General features: G+C 42.8%; 1 protein-coding gene across 1 annotated transcript in view; it reads right to left on the bottom strand.

The window, feature by feature from the left end:
* Positions 1 to 19,721, bottom strand: part of LOC117561672 (calcium-dependent secretion activator 2-like) — a 48,634-nt gene extending 28,913 nt beyond the window's left edge. The window contains exon 1 of the mRNA XM_034239220.1: positions 19,591 to 19,721. The gene's annotated coding sequence lies outside the window, so the exon portion shown is untranslated. The remainder of the gene's footprint in view (positions 1 to 19,590) is intronic.
* Positions 19,722 to 20,798: the final 1,077 nt, after the last annotated feature.

The raw sequence follows: 20,798 nt of genomic DNA, 5'->3' as shown, positions 1-20,798 counted from the left end.
TGTTGAACTCAAATACCTGTACTTTCTACTTCTTACATGTTGAACTCAAATACCTGTACTTTCTACTTCTCACATGTTGAACTCAAATACCTGTACTTTCTACTTCTTACATGTTGAACTCAAATACCTGTACTTTCTACTTCTTACATGTTGAACTCAAATACCTGTACTTTCTACTTCTTACATGTTGAACTCAAATACCTGTACTTTCTACTTCTTACATGTTGAACTCAAATACCTGTACTTTCTACTTCTCACATGTTGAACTCAAATACCTGTACTTTCTACTTCTTACATGTTGAACCCAAATACCTGTACTTTCTACTTCTTACATGTTGAACTCAAATACCTGTACTTTCTACTTCTTACATGTTGAACTCAAATACCTGTACTTTCTACTTCTTACATGTTGAACCCAAATACCTGTACTTTCTACTTCTTACATGTTGAACACAAAATACCTGTACTTTTCTACTTCTTACATGTTGAACACAAATACCTGTACTTTCTACTTCTCACATGTTGAACTCAAATACCTGTACTTTCTACTTCTTACATGTTGAACTCAAATACCTGTACTTTCTACTTCTCTCATTTTCCAAACAGCTGGTTCCTTTAGTCTGAATGTGTGTTTGATGCGTGATCATTATTCTTTAGAGTCATTGCGTGCCTATTGATTTGAACACGATCCGTGTATCCATCATTTCCTGGTCTTCTCTAAAGAAGAGGGACCAATGGAAACGTTGTCATGTTGCCGTTGTTCAGCATGGAAACATTCATTAGCTAACAATGACATGTTCTATTAATATAAAGGGAGGTCAGGTACTCTTTAAAGCAGCTGCTAGTTATGGGTACTTTTTACTGAAGTACATTTCAAAGCCTCTTTACTTTGACTTGAGTAAAGAAGTTTAGTCAGTACTTCTACTTTCACCAGAGTATTTTTAAACACGAGTATCTGTACTTCTACGTGAGTAAAGGATGTGTGTACTTTGTCCTCTCTGCTAATGGGAGATACAGGGTCCCTCGATTCAATAGAGTCAGCCTGAAGCATCCTTTGTGCTCCAGTCAGTCCTCTCAGTGAACACAGAGCTCCAGATCAGATGCACGCTGAAGGCTCTTTGAGCATCTCTCACTGATCCTGCTGTTGTGTTAAATGTTTGTTTTCATGTATCGGGTGTTGATGTTTGTCTGTTGATGTTACACATGGAGCTGCTGTGTAAGTCGTGAGTGTCGGACGTGACAAACTGATGACTTTCCTTAGGGCAGATGCATCCGACTGGAAAGGGTTAAACAAGTCAAGTCATTATTTGTACCCCAGTCTTCCATTTTAGATAAATACTTTATGTATATGCCCATGCAAAGAACATTACATCACTCTGTCCGTCCCCTCAGTACGCACGGTGCTTGGGAAAAAAAAAACGAGACCTTGTGTCTCAATGAGATCTACACCTGTATAAATAAAGGCTAAATAAAAAAATAAAAAAATGCAGTGACATTACATGTACCTTTTTAGATAGTACATTTTACATTAGGGCTGCGCAACTAAATACACATACTTTCCTAACTTCTGATAAATAAATGATCTATCTCTCAATCTATGTAACAGCAATTATTTTTTACTGATATTGCAATAGCGTTAAGATTAACGATAGTGGAGGGAACCATAGTTTTGCAGCATTTTTGACATTTGTATTGGAAAATATGTAAAAACGATCATGGTTTGACTTTTCTAGGATGGATCTACGGTCTTGGTAAGTCTGCAGATTGAAGGCGTGGATATCTCTGCAGCTCACGATGAATCAGAACAGATTGAAAACAGTAGTGCTTTAATAAAGTGTATATTAAAGAAAGAAGGAAAACCGAACAGATTGTGTTTTGGACTCTTCAAACTCCAAAACACAATCTGTTCAGGGAGAAATGAGAACGCTGCCATTCTCCATGAATGAAATGTCTTCGTCAGTATTACACTGATTATAGGGAGCGGTCTCACTCCGTTTATAATGTTAAAATGTTGCGGCCCCCCTAGGAGAGATCAACTTGGAGAGTGACCTTGGGAGGAGGGGTCCTGGGTTCATCAATGTCTAAAACGGAGATATGTCTGACTGATTGGAGGGTCAGAGTCACAGAAGGGGAAGCACAGATGCAAATAGAAAGACATGAATAGCTGAATGCTGAGGGAGTTTTGTTTCGGGTGATGGCCATGGCTGGTTCAAAGCAGAGGTCGCGTTAACCGAATATTTTCCGTCAATGATGGATTTTTTCTAACAATGACGGAAAAATCTGATCTGAACACAACTCGGAACAGCGCCAAAATGTCCACCAGCGGCCCACATTATATTACATCCTTAGTGGCCAGGTCGACTCAGGGCGATCTACTGTACTCTGTAACTGTTATTTAGTCATTCACACCCCTGTCCAGTTGGTGGCGAGTGTGTGCATATTAAGTAGCTATTGTCTAGTCTTGTTTTTGACCTCGTTGATTACCTCGTTGTTTAACCGGCTTTAGCAATCGCAAAATGTCACGGCAGCTGATCGTCCGAAGCTTTTTTAATAAGCCAGTAATTGTGATGGTTTGGATAAACGACGTGAGAAGAGGGATTGATGCGGTGGAGGATGAAGGACAAGCCAGTAAGACTCAAACTGACAGCGTTCAGCCAGCGGCAGAGGGGCAAGCAAGTGGCAAGGAGTTCAAGCGGGAGTACCGGGTTCAGTGGGAGCAAGAGTTTAAGTGGCGGAGGAGAGGAGATGGCAAAATGTTCTGCGACATCTGTAGAAAAGATAAGATGAGTAACGGATTTGTCCGAGGGTGCACGACGATGCAGAAATCAGCGTTCAGGCTACAGCAGGTCAATTCAGTTGTTCTTGTAAATGTTTTGTTCATATTTTGATTGTAATTGTCTCATTTAAAACGATGGCATTGTTCATATTTGCCTGTTTAGACACAATGGTCGCGGTGTTGTTAGCGGCCTCTGCCCCCCCCTGCTGTCTGTCAGGAACAAATAAATCATTCATGTTCGTGTTGACATGAAAAGTGACCACACGGTCGGTGTCTCTGTTCATCTTTTTTTTTCTCCATGCCCTTAAAAGTTCTGTATGAATCATAAACAAAATGAATGAATGAGCATTTGCTGCTCAGTACCCAAACATAAATATGAAATAGGTCTCATCTCATCATTAAAACATGAAAAATAAAATGACGGGTAATAATGGATTATGACGAACATGTTACGATCCTGTCCGTCAACATGACGGACAACGAAAAAGTCGAACGCAACCACTGGTTCAAAGTCTCACTCCAAATGGATCTCAGATATGTCAGTGGAATAAAGTCCTGTCCGTAAGCAGTGTAGAATACAAATAAAGATTTGGATCAGTCTCATTTAAGAATAAATCTGATTTTGTGTGTGAACCTGGTGTGTGGGAGACTCTGGAGGGAACACCAAACCTGTGTACAACAAACTACTGGGAAAACGCCTTTTTGAGGCTTTTCTTAAAACATGGCTTTTTCTTTCACTTTGGACGTCAGTTGGAGCTCGTACTTTAATATTAGATCCCCGTTTAAGAGCTGTTCGTTCTCTAATGCTCGTACATGTGAATGCTTTTCAGGCTTTTTGCAGATAACCCCTACTACCTTGTAAACGTTTACACAAGCCATCCCAGCTTCCTGTTACCATGGGACGCATAAACACACTCGAACATGTCGCCACAAATTCAAACTAAATAATCCTCTATACTTTACAACAACGAAGCGGAGAAGTGTAAAGGTTAACGCTTCAACTGTTAATTCTCTGTTACAGTTTAAAAAGGGAAAGGAAAGGTGTGGAACATCCCGAGACGCTCATGGGTTCATTCATCCTGAAAGCAATCACTCAATTAGGCGTGAAACTTACAGCGCTAATTAAGAGTCCTCACGGAAGGAACGCTAACAAATTAGCACACACACACACACACACACACACACACACACACACACACACACACACACACACACCACACACACACACACACACACACACACACACACACACACACACACACACACACACACACACACACCACACACCACACACCACACACCACACACACAACACACACCACACACACACACACACACACACACACACACACACACACACACACTGGTCGTTCCTTAGTATAACATATCGTGTTGTTAGAGGAGGTTATGGCTAAAAGTGTATCAGATAAATAAATAACAGCATCCTGACTCCTACCTGGACGCTTTTTCATTCTCACGCACGGGCAATCTTCACACATTGAAATAGCCTGACTATACATGGAGGTATGTCTATAAACACGTGTGTTATATTTAGAGCTGGAGGTTTTGATCGAAGTGGAAGAAGAACATAATGAATGTTGAGCTGATGATTGGTACAATTAGTATGAGAATACAATGAGAGACTAAAGTTGGGGGGATATTCCTGCTGCCATTTCCAATCTGGAGGTCTATGAACCGCTCTATACAGAGAGTGAGCATCTTAAGTGTTTTGAATGTACATACAGACCCCCCCCCCCACCCAGGGTCTTGAATTTGCCATTTCTGAGCCAAGATAACAAAAGTAAATAAAGTACAACATACATTTTTTTTGTTTAACAAAGAGAACATTAGAGTAACACCAGACCGCCTCCTCAGATTCAAAGGTCCCCTCTTCTTCATGTCTCTTCTACATCAACATGTGTCCCCTCTTCTTCATGTCTCTTCTACATCAACATGTGTCCCCTCTTCTTCATGTCTCTTCTACATCAACATGTGTCCCCTCTTCTTCATGTCTCTTCTACATCAACATGTGTCCCCTCTTCTTCATGTCTCTTCTACATCAACATGTGTCCCCTCTTCTTCATGTCTCTTCTACATCAACACGTGTCCCCTCTTCTTCATGTCTCTTCTACATCAACATGTGTCCCCTCTTCTTCATGTCTCTGCTACATCACCATGTGTCCCCTCTTCTTCATGTCTCTGCTACATCAACATGTGTCCCCTCTTCTTCATGTCTCTTCTACATCAACATGTGTCCCCTCTTCTTCATGTCTCTTCTACATCAACATGTGTCCCCTCTTCTTCATGTCTCTGCTACATCACCATGTGTCCCCTCTTCTTCATGTCTCTGCTACATCAACATGTGTCCCCTCTTCTTCGTGTCTCTTCTACATCAACATGTGTCCCCTCTTCTTCATGTCTCTGCTACATCAACATGTGTCCCCTCTTCTTCGTGTCTCTTCTACATCAACATGTGTCCCCTCTTCTTCATGTCTCTTCTACATCAACATGTGTCCCCTCTTCTTCATCAACATGTGTCCCCTCTTCTTCATGTCTCTTCTACATCAACATGTGTCCCCTCTTCTTCATGTCTCTTCTACATCAACATGTGTCCCCTCTTCTTCATGTCTCTTCTACATCAACATGTGTCCCCTCTTCTTCATGTCTCTTCTACATCAACATGTGTCCCCTCTTCTTCGTGTCTCTGCTACATCACCATGTGTCCCCTCTTCTTCGTGTCTCTGCTACATCAACATGTGTCCCCTCTTCTTCGTGTCTCTTCTACATCAACATGTGTCCCCTCTTCTTCGTGTCTCTTCTACATCAACATGTGTCCCCTCTCTTCGTGTCTCTTCTACATCAACATGTGTCCCCTCTTCTTCGTGTCTCTTTAATAACATGTGTCCCCTCTTCTTCGTGTCTCTTCTACATCAACATGTGTCCCCTCTTCTTCGTGTCTCTTCTACATCAACATGTGTCCCCTCTTCTTCATGTCTCTTTTACATCAACATGCGTCCCCTCTTCTTCATGTCTCTTCTACATCAACATGTGTCCCCTCTTCTTCATGTCTCTTCTAGATCAACATGTGTCCCCTCTTCTTCATGTCTCTGCTACATCACCATGTGTCCCCTCTTCTTCATGTCTCTTCTACATCAACACGTGTCCCCTCTTCTTCATGTCTCTTCTACATCAACACGTGTCCCCTCTTCTTCATGTCTCTGCTACATCAACACGTGTCCCCTCTTCTTCATGTCTCTTCTACATCAACACGTGTCCCCTCTTCTTCATGTCTCTGCTACATCAACACGTGTCCCCTCTTCTTCATGTCTCTTCTACATCAACACGTGTCCCCTCTTCTTCATGTCTCTGCTACATCAACATGTGTCCCCTCTTCTTCATGTCTCTTTTACATCAACACGTGTCCCCTCTTCTTCATGTCTCTTCTACATCAACACGTGTCCCCTCTTCTTCATGTCTCTGCTACATCAACACGTGTCCCCTCTTCTTCATGTCTCTTCTACATCAACACGTGTCCCCTCTTCTTCATGTCTCTTCTACATCAACATGTGTCCCCTCTTCTTTATGTCTCTTCCACATCAACATGTGTCCCCTCTTCTTCATGTCTCTTCCACATCAACATGTGTCCCCTCTTCTTCATGTCTCTTCTACATCAACATGTGTCCCCTCTTCGTCATGTCTCTCCTACATCAACATGTGTCCCCTCTTCTTCATGTCTCTTCCACATCAACATGTGTCCCCTCTTCTTCATGTCTCTTCTTCATCAACATGTGTCCCCTCTTCTTCATGTCTCTCCTACATCAACATGTGTCCCCTCTTCTTCATGTCTCTTCTACATCAACATGTGTCCCCTCTTCTTCATGTCTCTTCTACATCAACATGTGTCCCCTCTTCTTCATGTCTCTCCTACATCAACATGTGTCCCCTCTTCTTCATGTCTCTTCTACATCAACATGTGTCCCCTCTTCTTCATGTCTCTGCTACATCACCATGTGTCCCCTCTTCTTCATGTCTCTGCTACATCAACATGTGTCCCCTCTTCTTCGTGTCTCTTCTACATCAACATGTGTCCCCTCTTCTTCATGTCTCTTCTACATCAACATGTGTCCCCTCTTCTTCATCAACATGTGTCCCCTCTTCTTCATGTCTCTTCTACATCAACATGTGTCCCCTCTTCTTCATGTCTCTTCTACATCAACATGTGTCCCCTCTTCTTCATGTCTCTTCTACATCAACATGTGTCCCCTCTTCTTCATGTCTCTTCTACATCAACATGTGTCCCCTCTTCTTCATGTCTCTTCTACATCAACACGTGTCCCCTCTTCTTCATGTCTCTTCTACATCAACATGTGTCCCCTCTTCTTATGTCTCTTCCACATCAACATGTGTCCCCTCTTCTTCATGTCTCTTCCACATCAACATGTGTCCCCTCTTCTTCATGTCTCTTCTACATCAACATGTGTCCCCCTCTTCTTCATGTCTCTCCTACATCAACATGTGTCCCCTCTTCTTCATGTCTCTTCTACATCAACATGTGTCCCCTCTTCTTCATGTCTCTTCTACATCAACATGTGTCCCCTCTTCTTCATGTCTCTTCTACATCAACATGTGTCCCCTCTTCTTCATGTCTCTTCTACATCAACATGTGTCCCCTCTTCTTTATGTCTCTTCCACATCAACATGTGTCCCCTCTTCTTCATGTCTCTTCCACATCAACATGTGTCCCCTCTTCTTCATGTCTCTTCTACATCAACATGTGTCCCCTCTTCTTCATGTCTCTTCTACATCAACATGTGTCCCCTCTTCTTCATGTCTCTTCTACATCAACATGTGTCCCCTCTTCTTCATGTCTCTTCTACATCAACATGTGTCCCCTCTTCTTCGTGTCTCGGCTAACATCAACATGTGTCCCCTCTTCTTTCGTGTCTCTTCTACATCAACATGGGTCCCCCTCTTCTTCGTGTCTCTTCTACATCAACATGTGTCCCCTCTTCTTCGTGTCTCTTCTACATCAACATGTGTCCCCTCTTCTTCGTGTCTCTTCTACATCAACATGTCTTCCCCTCTCTTCATGTCTCTTCTTACATCAACATGTGCCCCTCTTCTTCGTGTCTCTTCTACATCAACATGTGTCCCCCTCTTCTTCGTGTCTCTCTACATCAAACATGTCTCCAGCCCCATTCGTCTTTCGTGTCTCTTCTACATCAACATGTGTCCCCTCTTCTTCATTGTCTCTTCTACATCAACACGTGTCCCCTCTTCTTCATGTCTCTTCTACATCAACATGTGTCCCCTCTTCTTCGTGTCTCTTCTACATCAACATGTGTCCCCTCTTCTTCGTGTCTCTTCTACATCAACATTGTCTCCCTCTTCTCGTGTCTCTCTACATCAATACATGTCTCCCCTCTTCTTCATGTCTCTTCTACATCAACACGTGTCCCCATCTTCTTCATGTCTCTTCTACATCAACACGTGTCCCCTCTTCTTCATGTCTCTGCTACATCAACACGTGTTCCTCTTCTTCATGTCTCTTCTACATCAACACGTGTCCCCTCTTCTTCATGTCTCTGCTACATCAACACGCTGGTCCCCCTCTTCTTCATGTCTCTTCTACATCAAACACGTGTCCCCTCTTCTCATGTCTCTGATACATCAACACGTGTCCCCTCTTCTTCATGTCTCTTTTACATCAACACGTGTCCCCTCTTCTTCATGTCTCTTCTACATCAACACGTGTCCCCTCTTCTTCATGTCTCTGCTACATCAACACGTGTCCCCTCTTCTTCATGTCTCTGCTACATCAACACGTGTCCCCTCTTCTTCATGTCTCTTCTACATCAACATGTGTCCCCTCTTCTTCATGTCTCTTCTACATCAACATGTGTCCCCTCTTCTTCATGTCTCTTCTACATCAACATGTGTCCCCTCTTCTTCATGTCTCTGCTACATCACCATGTGTCCCCTCTTCTTCATGTCTCTTCTACATCAACACGTGTCCCCTCTTCTTCATGTCTCTTCTACATCAACACGTGTCCCCTCTTCTTCATGTCTCTGCTACATCAACACGTGTCCCCTCTTCTTCATGTCTCTTCTACATCAACACGTGTCCCCTCTTCTTCATGTCTCTGCTACATCAACACGTGTCCCCTCTTCTTCATGTCTCTTCTACATCAACATGTGTCCCCTCTTCTTCATGTCTCTTCTACATCAACATGTGTCCCCTCTTCTTCATCAACATGTGTCCCCTCTTCTTCATGTCTCTTCTACATCAACATGTGTCCCCTCTTCTTCATGTCTCTTCTACATCAACATGTGTCCCCTCTGTGGAAAGAGACTCTGAAAGTTTCAGGAACAAAGATTCTCTCTCTTTTTGATCCATTTCTATAAAAACCTGTCTGAAAATGAGCTGATCAGATTTTGGTCACTTTATGATGTCATAACGATGTGTTGTCTTGTGTAACCATTAGCCAATCAGCAACCAAGGTAACCCCCCCCCCCCCTTATCATCTGAATCTCCTCCTAGAGCTCCATTGAGTTCTTTGTAACCAAATGTCTCTCAGAGGGGCGTGGGGAGGGGCTCCTTATTTTCATCTAAAGTAACAGACAGAGAATCAGCACTTTGGAAACAGGGCTGAAACAGAGGGGATTATGGGATGCTGCAATTATCTGTTTGGTGTTTCAGCCAATCAGAGACAGGCTCTGGATATATCTGAGACCTGTGATATATTGATGAAGAAGAGGATGATGGTAGGGGACCTTTAAAGCACGATGAGTTACACATCATCACAGACCATGTAAGGACTTGAATCATTACTTCCTGTCTGTTATTTAGCCTCTCTCAGACATGCTGCTTGGGCTGAACTGGACCTGGCACATTTCTCCTCTGCAGGCCTTTTAGCGTCTCCCCCTTCTCCTCCCCTTCCTGCCACTCCTCAGTTTGTTTCTTTCTCCGTTTTCTCTCTCTCCGTCTGTGAGCTCGAGCTATTAATATCACACCCCAGGCAGAGAGGGGGCCTGTCGCCGCGCGTGAAGCGACAAGATGTTCCTCCGTCACAAACAGATGGCGAACTCCAGTCTTGGCGCTGACCGCTCAATTAGCGGCTAACGAGCCGTCCGCCCCGGCTGCACGTCTCCGATTCACCGGCCCACCCCCCGAGGAGCGACGTGACCCCGGGATGAGAGGAAGCGTGGCGGCGTGTGTCTCAGATTCACGCTCGTCACTTCACTACAGACGGCCGACAGGAAGCTGAGAGACTAAAAGGCTCTCAGACTACTTCTGGCCCGAGAAATACGTTTTTGGTCCAAAGATTCTGGTGACCCCCAACACTCTGATCTGTCACTTTGCCACGCAGACTTACATGCAGGACTAGATGTTCTGGAGGAAACTCAATTAAAAAATATCAGTGCTTTTATATTTAAAATTAAACCAATCAAAAAAAAGCCGTCATGTCCGCAGGTCAGGGGACGCTGTTTGGGTCTGAAGCGGATTCAGAGCATTAGATCTGGCAGGTGGCTCTTCCTAATGATACCAAAAAGGACATTTCAAAAAGAGTTGTTGGTGCTCATTCTGGTGCATTTTTCTTTAACATATTCATTATCTAGTTGTTATTTTCTGTTTGTAAGCTTCTACTATGTGAGAATAGCCTTGTGTTTAATAGACAATAGGATTATAAAAGTGCTCCTGCATATACAATACTTTGTAATAGTCTTGATACCCACTAATGCTCACGTCGTACACCCTTTAAAACATTAAAAAGTATATTGTATTCGGCTTGTTAAGGGGGTTCACCTTTGACTTAATACTAAGTTATTTTCCCCATGATGACCAAGTCGCTGCACATTATCCCGCTTATCATCCACTACAAACTCCTGGTCCTCACTTTCAAAGCCCTCCACCATCTGCCCCCCCCCCTACCTCACTGACCTCCTCATCCTCTACCAACCACCCCGGACCCTCAGATCCACCTCAGCCGGTTTGCTTTTCATCCCCAAGGCCAGACTCCGGAGCTTCGGGGACAGAGCCTTCTCTGTGGCAGCCCCGAAGCTCTGGAACTCCCTCCCCCAAGACCTCCGTGAGTCTGAGTCCCTCACCCTGTTCCAGTCCCGCCTCAAAACCCACCTCTTCAACTCTGTATCCATAAGCCCCCCCCCCCTCTCAACCAACTTCCTCCTGACTGCTTTTCTGTTCCGTTTGTTTTGTTTGTCTACCCTCCCTCCCAAATGTAAAGCGTCTTTGGGTTCAAGGAAAGCGCTATCGAAATTAAATGTATTATTATTATTATTATTACACGGCCACATTCTCAACAAAGTAACGACATGACTCCAAATATTAATTGAAATGCTTTTATAAGATTTAGTAAATGTTTTTATTGATTTAAAAAGTAGTAGGCTATTATTGATTTAAATTGACGTGCATCCGCTAAGAGAAAGAGTCCGTTGTTACCGTTTGAACTACGTGGCAACGGCAGGAACTGCTTCAATAGCGTTTTTGAGGAGCTTTTTGATTACAGATTTGAAAACATCGCTGCTTGCTTTAAACGTAGCACAATTCATGATGTCAAACCTTGGAAAGTATCTAGATACCCCTGCCCTAATGCCAAAGGAACTGCACACTGAATATGTGTCGCCTTTGATGTCTAAAAGGAGGATTTCTGCCAAACTGTATACAGTTCAATCGAGCGGACTTCTTTGTGCAGATGTGAGCGTCCTTAACAACGGTCAATAAGTCCTTGGCAGCGGTCTGTCTGTACTGGATTAACAACATGTCACGTGTTCTGAATTGACCAATCAGAATTAAGTATTCAACTAAGCCATGTAATCAAATAAATTAAATCTTTAATGCCAATAATAACTACGTACAGCTCTACTTTAAAGCCAGTATTTTGGTTTGATTTTGCAGGAAAGTTTGATCAATTAAACTCAGCGGTAGTAAAATTGGTTTGAAAGTTGATCCTTGGTTCTCAATCTGACCAGATAATTAACCGGCATAGTCGGACAATGCGCTAATTTCTATGAAATACAAATCTGAGAATGCTAAGCGAGGAAACAAGAGTCCTATACGGGTTTGTGATTAGGGTTAAATCAGTCGTTTCAGTATTTCCCATAGATCTGAAATATAATTGTGGTGGTAGCCGGGCACGAAGGGGAGGGGGGAGGGGGGGGGTTTGGCTTTGTGACGTGCAAAACACACTGCTCTGAAAGAAACAATGTTTACGTCGTCTTCTCTGTTTCTCGTAAGGTCTCCCTTTCTGTTGGTCGCTTGTTAGCAGACCCTTCACGCGATAGAGCGAGGGATCATTGTCCACTAATCGATCGCAGATGGCGTTGTGCCCACCCAAGTAAAGTCTATGTGTGGGAAACCCTGCGTTTGGGTCTGTTTCTGAAACTGTATTATTAGATGGGGTCCCTGGTGTGATCACACAGAGACCCTGATCATGATGGAATTGCTGAGTGTATTTATAGAGCAAAAATCACACAGCTAACAGCAGATTAGAGATGCTAGCTTTAGCAGTCGTTGCAACCAGCAATATATGTTATAATTCAGATGTCGCTGTCCTTTAGAAGTGAAAAGGTAGACAGGAAACTCCAGAGTTACGTCCAAGTGTGATTGTATTCATCACTGTGACAGAGAATATGGTCGCAAAGTTGATTCTTGGTTCTCAAGAACTGACAACAAGCCTGAATCTTTCCACTGCATAGAGCTGATTATTTAAACAGTATGTGTGTCCTGGTCCATTAAAAGGTCTCAAGATGTTTCACCAGTTTAGCATTGAAGACCAACAGGAAACTAAAGAGTTAAGTATCCAACACCGTGACAGAGAATATGCTCCCAAAGTTGGTCCTCAACAACTGAAATAAGCCTGAAACTGTTAAAGGAATACACCTGCTGCTTTATCACATGTTGATGTAGAAGACACATGACAAAGTGGATTTTGCATAATAGGTGACCTTTAAGATGTTCCAGTAGTTCAGACCTGATGCCGGTCTAAAGTGGATAGGGGTCACGTGACGCTGGTGTAGGTAAACATGTTGTCCAGATGACTGATCATCCTCTACGATCTCATGACCCTTTTCCTTCTGCTTTATTAGCCAGAGGTTAGGGGGGGGGGGGGGGGGTCCTGGGACGAAGACAAGCTGCTGATGATCCAACCAGTCAGCTGACCATCAAGACTCCTGCAAGATCCTACAGAACTTGGTTTTAAATTCTGGTGGAGATCCAAACTTAAATAATATGTCAACATCTATATGCCGAAATATTGGAGAAAAGCTCATATTATTATTTTGTATGGATCTAAATATTTCACTGACAGATGACACATTTGATTTGCTTTTTTATTCATTTATTGTGCACATATCTGTATAGCATTTCCTTTGTTGTATATTTCTAGTTAGTCTTGATTTTATCACAGTTTTTAGAATATTTCCATATCGGCTCTTCTTCACATCTTACTGGGTTTATAAGCACCATTAACCTCCACTGTACAGCACACTTGGTAATGAACCCCATTCTGAGTCGGACTCATTGAAGAAAATGGAAAAAGCTGATACAGCAGATTTTTTAAAGCATCCTCAATTTCAAGAAAAACTATACATTTGAGGGAAAATCTAACATTTAGGAGGTACAATATTTGTTTAATGTGAAGCTGCTTTAGCACCAATTCCAGATAGATTCCTCTATAGTCAGCATTTATGATGCAGTCATCACTTCCGTTAAAGGCCGCTACACACCAACCCGATTTTGGGAGTCAGAGGCAGTCGGGCATTCGCGGCGCCCTACTCAGGTTGGTGTGTCCCACACCGTCGTCTCTTTACGGCACATTTTCACACCTCCCGCGGCCGATTGAACATGTTGAATCGGTAGACAGTCAGCCAAAGAAATCACTCTGATTGGCTGTTCAGCTTAGCGAGTCAGTGCATGAGAAGCGAAGCGGAAGTGAGGGACCAAAACAAACGATTAAGAAGGCACACACAGACGGTTAATCTTTTTCATTTTCATCTCACCCGGACGCAAGAGTTTCTTTTTTATGTTTACATGTTTTCGATCGACGAGAGAAAATGGAACCCAGACGCTATTTGTTGTTTGTTTATATCACGCAGCCTGTTCTTCTTCTCTCGGTGTACAGTCTGTCTTCCGGTTGTTCCTCTTTTGAATGACGAATACACACTACCGCCGCCTGCTGGTAAGGACAGTTATTGCCACTCGTCAACTGAAGTCTTTGCGACGTAGCGGACGTAAAAGTCGGGACGCCTTCGGTACGCGTTCTTTGGTCTCAGGTTGGTGTGTCCGGCCTTTACATGAATCCTAGGGTTGCAAAATTCCGGGAATTTTCAAAGATGGAAACTTTCCATGGGAATAAACTGGGAATTTTCTAAATTGAAGGTTGGCTCTTCGTAGGGAACTTAAATATAGTTGGGGAAAGTATATTTTAGCATAATCTGGACTACAAACCGATGCCATTCAAGTACACTTGAATATCCATGCCATTCCTCCATCACATGCACATAGCATACTGCTTACTGCAAGGCCATTGAGACCACACCCCCTACAGTGCATTCCTCCATCACATGCACACATGATTTCTAGAAGACTGGATCACACTTTTGATCCCAAAGCACAAGGCAAATGAAGCCACACATTTGAGCCTGTGGACTACACAAAGTGAAGTAAGTTTGGATGATATTGTGGGGTAACATATTTAGTTAATGTTTAAATTGCAAATATCACATACAAATGTATTCATCTAGTAAAGTGTTTCTCAAACTTTTTCATACCAAGGACTTAACCAATAAAAAAAACACTCGGAACACCTAACTCCACAAATATCCCAAAACACATCGTTTTTCTACAGATTACAAATCTCCTGAAAATGGAACAAACAAGTGGCAACATGTGTGACGAAGGTGTTGCGCTGGGCTATATCATGCAGTTGAAAGAAACTTCAGCTCGCTCCTGGAGATATTCCCGCGAGAGTGCGGAAAACTTTAATTAATTAATTAATTTCAAATATGGAATATTTCCAAAATTCCCCATCTTAACTTCCCATGGAAATCTACCAGGACTTTTCCGCCCCTTTGCAACCCTAATCCTGACTGATTAAACTGTTTCAGCTCCACGGGGCAGACATGTTGGACATTCGGTAATGTCTATACTTTGGTTTCCGCCATCTCCTGAGAAATATATTAATGATGTTGATCCATGGAATAAATGAATAATTATACTGTAACAGTATCTCTTATACTGTCAAATTACCACTAAGCATTTTAGCTTCTTTTAGCTCATAGTTTTACGATACATTTATTGTCTGTTCAGTCTCCTGTGAACCCACTGTCAGCAGCAAACAGCATTCAGAGTTTAGAGACTAGCTGGTGAACAAAGTTGAGTATTTAGCAGCTCTAGAGACAGATATGCACCTCTGGATGAGGAGACCAAACACGGAGCTTAAAGAGCACATTGGACTGACCTTTATCACGTGAACACAACAATAATCCTGATGAATGTTCATGATGCTCTGCTATCGGCTGACATGTTAACGAGGTACCAAGGTAATATCATGTTAATATTGACTACAAAATCTATCCATTTCAGGCTCTTCTGTACCTGAAATGGCTCACAACTACTAAGAATATCTTTTAACAAAGGGCTTAATTTAGGAGAAACATCCCATAAGGCCTCAAATGTTGAATATCCGCATAAACAGTTCCTCCAAAGTTCTTAATACTTTTTTTAGTTTTTTGGATTGAGCTATTCCAAGAATGTCGTCGCCCTAGTGTTACCACCTACATGGATGGAGTTGTGTCAGAAAGCTGGACCTGAATGGTGCATTGTGGGACTTAACCCTTTAATCGTCAGTGGGAACGGCTCTGATCCCGTCAGCAGGACTCAGGGCCCCAGCTACAAAACCACATTTCTGCCTAATTACTGTTGTTGTTGTTGGGTTCAACTCTTTGTGAATAAAATATGACCCCGTGTATGACATGAATCCAAGCCACTTCTCAACAGATGTCCCCCACGCCGAGAAACGGGCCTTTTCTCAGAGTGTTTGGTGAAAAGGGGCTCAGGCTGGAACACAAAGCCCTCGAGTTTTCACAAAAGGCCGAGGGGAGAGGATCTGGAGGGGCGGTGTGAAAGGATCCGTCTAATTGCAGAGCCGGAGAGAGTCCTGGTGAGCAGGTAGAGAAATGAAAGAGGCACAGATGTCACTCTGAGGAACATCTCCTGTTCTGCTGCTTTTAAAAAGACGGGAACACAACGCAACACATGTCGGGACGAGTTTTACTGTCGGACACATGCTGAGTGGCTAATAGGAATCACTTAAGGAAGACTCACGTAACTGAACAAGTGTTTTCAAAGCACGAGCAAGAGCGTGTGAGCAGGGTTCCTACAACTTAGGTTTTTATGATGAATTAAAGTCCAATATTCACATTTATGAAGCTCTGCCTTGGTCTCCACCAACTGCTGGGAAAGTAAACTGATGTTGATCCATAGATTAAATGACTTTATCTGATTCAACAATGTTTCCTGTACTGTTGAAGTACCACCAACTCTCCTAGATTGAATTCAGGGAACATTCATTGCCTGGTTCAGCAGTGTTTCCATCCATAAGCCCGCTGTAAACTACGAGAATTTAACAGCTGAAGAGGCAGATTTTTTATTTTCGGTGGTGGAGGAGACCAAAGACGGAGCTTAACGAGGCACAGATTTCCCTCTGAAGAACTCGTTCTGCTGCTTTTCAAAAGACAGGAACACAAGGCAACACATGTCGGGATGAGCATGATTTACAAATTTGAATGACCTTTGGGAAACATGTTTTCAGTAGCTTCGGTCCTGCTGCTGTTCTGTTGTGTATTTTCTGTTGAACTGTTAGTAGGTTAAAAATATAGGCATTTGTTATTATCGTTTTTTAAACCTAAAAGTGGATCTTGGTTCGATGTCGGAGTGAAAAGACCTTAGCAGAAGACGTATGACAGCATGATGAACAAAAGTGAATGTGGATCATATAGACGTGGGGTTCTCGCCTATTTGTACGCTACCCAACTCCCCCCCCCCCCCCCCCAATACACACTTATTTCGGCTTCTCCCCCCCCTCCTCTCCCCGCTCCATTGAGTCACACAGCAGTTGTCTATGAGGGTCATGTTCCTATTTGTTAGGTATTGATTAGAGCGTTTATCCCCTCAACCAGTGTGAGAGTCCCCCAGGCTGAGGGAGGGGGAGGGGGAGGGGGGAGAGACAGAGATGTCTTCTAAGTACAGGGTTCCTGCAAGGTTTCACCAACTCAAATTTAGACCACTTTGAATATAATTTAAGACCTATTTCACGGCAAGAAAGTATGAAGGAAAATTGCTATGAAAGAAAAAATACATACAATAATTACTAACAAAGTAAATGTATTCACGTTCAACATAAGAACGATGACTGACCATAACAGCATAACAGCACACTGAACTGTGTTAGCGTGTGTGTGTCTCTGTGTCGGTGTGTGTGTACAATTTTTCAGAAGATAATCTGGAAGTGTGAAGTTAGGACTATTTCTAGATCTTTTTTTGAGCTCTGCTGCCTTGGCTACAACCTTTCATCGTTGGTGTTTATCTACGGTATTTAGCGTCCACAGCACCTCCGCTTTTAAAGTTGGCGTAGACCCAAACGTCGCCCGGAGGTCCCCCGATGTTTTGCGGGAGCTGCTGCACTAGCTAACGCTGCACCTTTGCTAACGCTGCACTAGCTAACGCTGCACCTTTGCTAACGCTGCACTTGCTAACGCTGCACTAGCTAACGCTGCACCTTTGCTAACGCTGCACTAGCTAACGCTGCACCTTTGCTAACGCTGCACTTGCTAACACTGCACTAAATAACGCTGCACCTTTGCTAACGCTGCACTAGCTAACGCTGCATTAGCAAAGGTGCAGCGGGCTTCAAACACGTTCCCCTCCACTGGTTTCAACCAAGCACTAAATGCGATGTTTTCCAACCAAATACGGTTGAACTGCCCCGTATTTATTTGTAAGTAGATTCGAAGATACCCGAGTTTCTGACTGCCGCTAGCTGAAGCTTGGTTGCTAGGTTACAAGCTGGGTGACCAGATGCACAGCCTTTTCACGACTTTTGGTGCGTCCCGCAAACTGAGACGATGTTCCGCATATTTCATTTTGGTTGGCCAAAACGCTTTTTCTGTGGAGAAAGGCGGAGAAAGGCCGGCTCGGTTCGCTGACGGCCGGCACGCCCTTTATTATTATATGTTTTAAACGGCATCATGCGCTGACAGTTCACGCATCGACATTGCATTTACATGTCCCACATTGTCCCACATTGTCCCACACAAACATACTCTGTCCCACTTGTGGCTTTCTGGCACCTGGTCACCCTGGATGCAAAGTTAGTGATTACTGGTTCCATGTTGATTTATTTCAATACAGATTGTTGGGGGGAACTGAAAGGCTCTTACCGTACTGGTTACTTTGCAGCCCGGACATTTCCCCCAAAACACATTTAGACACGATCGCAACACAGAAGTACATTTCAAATCCCATCATATTTAAGACCTTTTAAGGCCTTACATTCTGATCATCAAATATAAGACTGTTTAAGACCCCGTGGGAACCATGTAAGTAATGTGTGTATTTATTATCAGTTATATCCTGAACTCTCATCAATAATTGGCCTTTATGATTCCTGTGGATGATACTCAAAAAAGTTAACTGTTTATTTCCTGTCTGTCATTACGGTCTAAAAAGTTATTTTGATTTGAGAGAAAGAGAGAAAATGTCAGATCCTAAAAAAAGTCTTAAACTGCACTGTAACTTTTATCCATGTATTTTTTCTTTTAATGTTAATTTTATTATCGTTTATTTTTAATGACTGATTTTAAATGCCATTTTCTTAATGTCTTTCGTTTTTTGTAAAGCACTTTGAATTGCCTTGTGTTGAAAGGTGCTAAATAAACGTGCCTTGCTGCTAATTAACACATAAGATTTCTCAAGACACTTCACTTTCAAGAGTTAGTCATTAGAGAATGGTTATTTTATATAATTAACTTTTTAATATATCATTTGTTCCGATGAGATACTTTATTCAAATGTAGGATTGATGTTAAAAATATAACCAGCTTCACTCAAAAACCTCAAAAGGAGCTTCAAATGTAAAATAAATGACATTCAGTTCAGATTTGATGAAACTGTTGAGTCTTGTATTTAACTGTATCGCGTGTTGACTTGATTTAGTTATGAATTGATCATTTTCCTTTTATCCTATGATTGTGTGTAAACATGATCAATAAATGTCACTGATTTGTCCGATTACACCCTCCTCCTCCTCCTCCTCCTCCTCCTCCTCCTCCTCCTCCTCCTCCTCCTCCTCCTCCTCCTCCTCCTCCTCCTCCTCCTCCTCCTCCTCCTCCTCCTCCTCCTCCTCCTCCTCCTCCTCCTCCTCCTCGCTGTTTCTTTACTCTCTCTTATTAAGATTGAATGTTTAATTAAAGTTGTCAGAAAAAAATATATAATATCATGTAATGCAGCTGACATTTCCTTTGAGTAACACGACCAGAGAAGTGATTGTATGAGGTGAATTAAGAGCAGAGAGTTTGTTTGTTTTGAAAAAATGAGTGGGGATGAAGCATTCATTGTTACTAACTCATTTAAGTCAAATGTTGTTGCCAATTAATTTCTTGGTGTCATTTTGAATGTAATGTCATTTTACCCTCACTCATTGTGTGTGTGTGTGTGTGTGTGTGTGTGTGGTGTGTGTGTGTGTGTGTGTGTGTGTGTGTGTGTGTGGTGTGTGTGTGTGTGTGTGTGTGTGTACCAGGCAGGAGAAGGAGTCGTTCATGCGGTGCTGCAGAGTGTGTTTCTGTAACACGGTGAAGAGGGCGGTGTGGTCGAAGCGGCTCGGAGCGACGGAGATCAGACCCTCGACCCCCTGCCGCTGAGAGGGGTCCAGACCTGAGAGACAGGAGGGATAAAAACTCAGAGTTCAAACCCTGACAGTTTGTAAGGGACTTGGTTTTGATACATGGTTAGGGTCAGAGTTATCTGAGAGATATATTGGTAAAACAAAGCCACGATATTAGGACATATGTAGGTCTTATTTGAAAAGAAAGAACCAGGGGACTTTAAAGGTCGACAGTAAAAAAGTGAATATTCTCTGGATTTATAAAGTACTTTTTTTTTACTTTGGATGTTTCAAGAAAACATTTACAAGAAAAAAACATGATAATTCTGAGATTATAAAGTCATACATTTGCCAGTAAAATGTATAATTTCCGAGATTTGAAAGAACATCTATTCTGAGTTGGGTGCAGAGTGCTCCGATATAAATAGTTTTGTTTATCCATGACAATCTTAACTCCCAGAAAGATGTGCCTACATCAGGCATGGGAGCATGAGAGCATGGGAGCATGGGAGCATGGGAGCATGGGAGCATGGAAATATCCACTTTAGGACAAGAATTGGATTGGGATGCAATTTGGGCTAATGTGACGGGTCCTTCAAAAAACCCAAACCATCAGTATATACATCTGAAATGTTGTCGTAGAGCATATCTAACACCAATAATTGGGTTGGTACCCGACCCTTACAGTTCATTTTGTCACCAGGGAACCATTGGCTCTTTCTTACATGTTGTATGGGAGTGTCCAGGAGTATTACACTTTTGGGGGAAGGTTATTAGAAACCTTACAGATTTAATAGGGTTACCAATGGAACCTGCTGTACATCTTCTAAATCAGTGGTTCCCAACCTTTTTTTCCCAAGAGCCCCCCCAAATGACTCCTGTTGGAAGTTGCGCCCCCCCCCCACACACACACACACACACACGCAGCAGCGGTAATTAAAGTTTCAAAGTCTCAAAATGCTACAACTACTGTCACAAACTGGATGAGTGTGAAGTATGTTGTTAAAGGAGGATGAAAGCGTAATCAAGGAGCACTATTGGAGTGACTTTGATGGTTATTGGACTTAGGATTATTCATTTGGATTCCCGCTGTATGAAGAAATTAAAGGACGGCGGAAGTG

Source organism: Gymnodraco acuticeps, unplaced genomic scaffold (assembly GCF_902827175.1).
Source record: "Gymnodraco acuticeps unplaced genomic scaffold, fGymAcu1.1, whole genome shotgun sequence".
NCBI classification, from domain to species: domain Eukaryota; kingdom Metazoa; phylum Chordata; class Actinopteri; order Perciformes; family Bathydraconidae; genus Gymnodraco; species Gymnodraco acuticeps.
Note: the sequence above shows the minus strand (reverse complement) of the source record. Positions and strands in the feature narration are given on the sequence as shown.